Source organism: Mizuhopecten yessoensis, unplaced genomic scaffold (genome assembly GCF_002113885.1).
Source record: "Mizuhopecten yessoensis strain PY_sf001 unplaced genomic scaffold, ASM211388v2 scaffold7597, whole genome shotgun sequence".
Lineage (NCBI taxonomy): Eukaryota > Metazoa > Mollusca > Bivalvia > Pectinida > Pectinidae > Mizuhopecten > Mizuhopecten yessoensis.
Genome location: NW_018407127.1, coordinates 488206 through 489267, shown reverse-complemented (window position 1 = coordinate 489267; position 1062 = coordinate 488206).

Genomic DNA, 1062 nt, shown 5'->3' with positions numbered 1-1062 from the left:
GGACCTTGTGAACACGAGAACTTGAGTAAATGTTAACCAAGATGGATGAAACTTTGTATGCAGCCATGTATTAATAAGATCCCGGACGAGTTCGAAAGTGGGAATTATTCGACAGTAACTTACAGAGTTATTGCCCTTGGTATTAATATTATTATTGGACATTGTGAACATGATAACTTATGTAATTATCAACCAAGTTTGATGAAACCCTGTATGTAGCCTTATATCAATAAGATATCGGATGAGTTCAAAACTGGGATTTTTTTTACTGTAAATTACAGAGTTATTGCCCTTTGTAATAATATTATTACACTATTTTGTATTGGACCTTGTATTCACGATTACTTGAGTAAATATCAACCAAGTTTGATGAAACCCTGTATGTAGCCTTATATCAATAAGATATCGGATGAGTTCAAAACTGGGATTTTTTTTACTGTAAATTACAGAGTTATTGCCCTTTGTAATAATATTATTATTGGACCTTGTTAACACGATAACTTGAATAAATGTTGACGGAGTTCAATGAAACTTTGTCCGGTAATTATTTGACGGTAACCTGCATAGTTATTGCCCTTGGTCACTATATTATTATTTGTCCCTGTGATGTTGATTGACATTACACAAGAATAGATGTAAATTCATGTGGTACACCTTTTTTTTAGGTCACCTGAACTTTAGCTCAAGTGACCTATTGCTCTCCGTTTTCGTCCGTCGTCGTCCGTCGTCTGTTAACATTTTACATTTCAAACTTTAAGTCAAGTTCTGCTGGGCCGATTGAACTGAAAGTTGGTAGGAATGATCTACTCATGGTCCTGACAAAGTGTTGTTATTTTTCAGGTCAATCAGAAATTCAATATGGCTGCCACGGCCGCCATTTTGAAAAACTATTTCAAACTTAAAGTCAAGTTCTGCTGGGCCGATTGAACTTAAAGTTTGTAGGAATGATCAGCTTATGGTCCTGACAAAGTGTTGTTATTTTTCGGGCCAATCAGAAATTCAATATGGCTGCCACGGCCGCCATTTTGAAAAACTATTTCAAACTTAAAGTCAAGTTCTGCT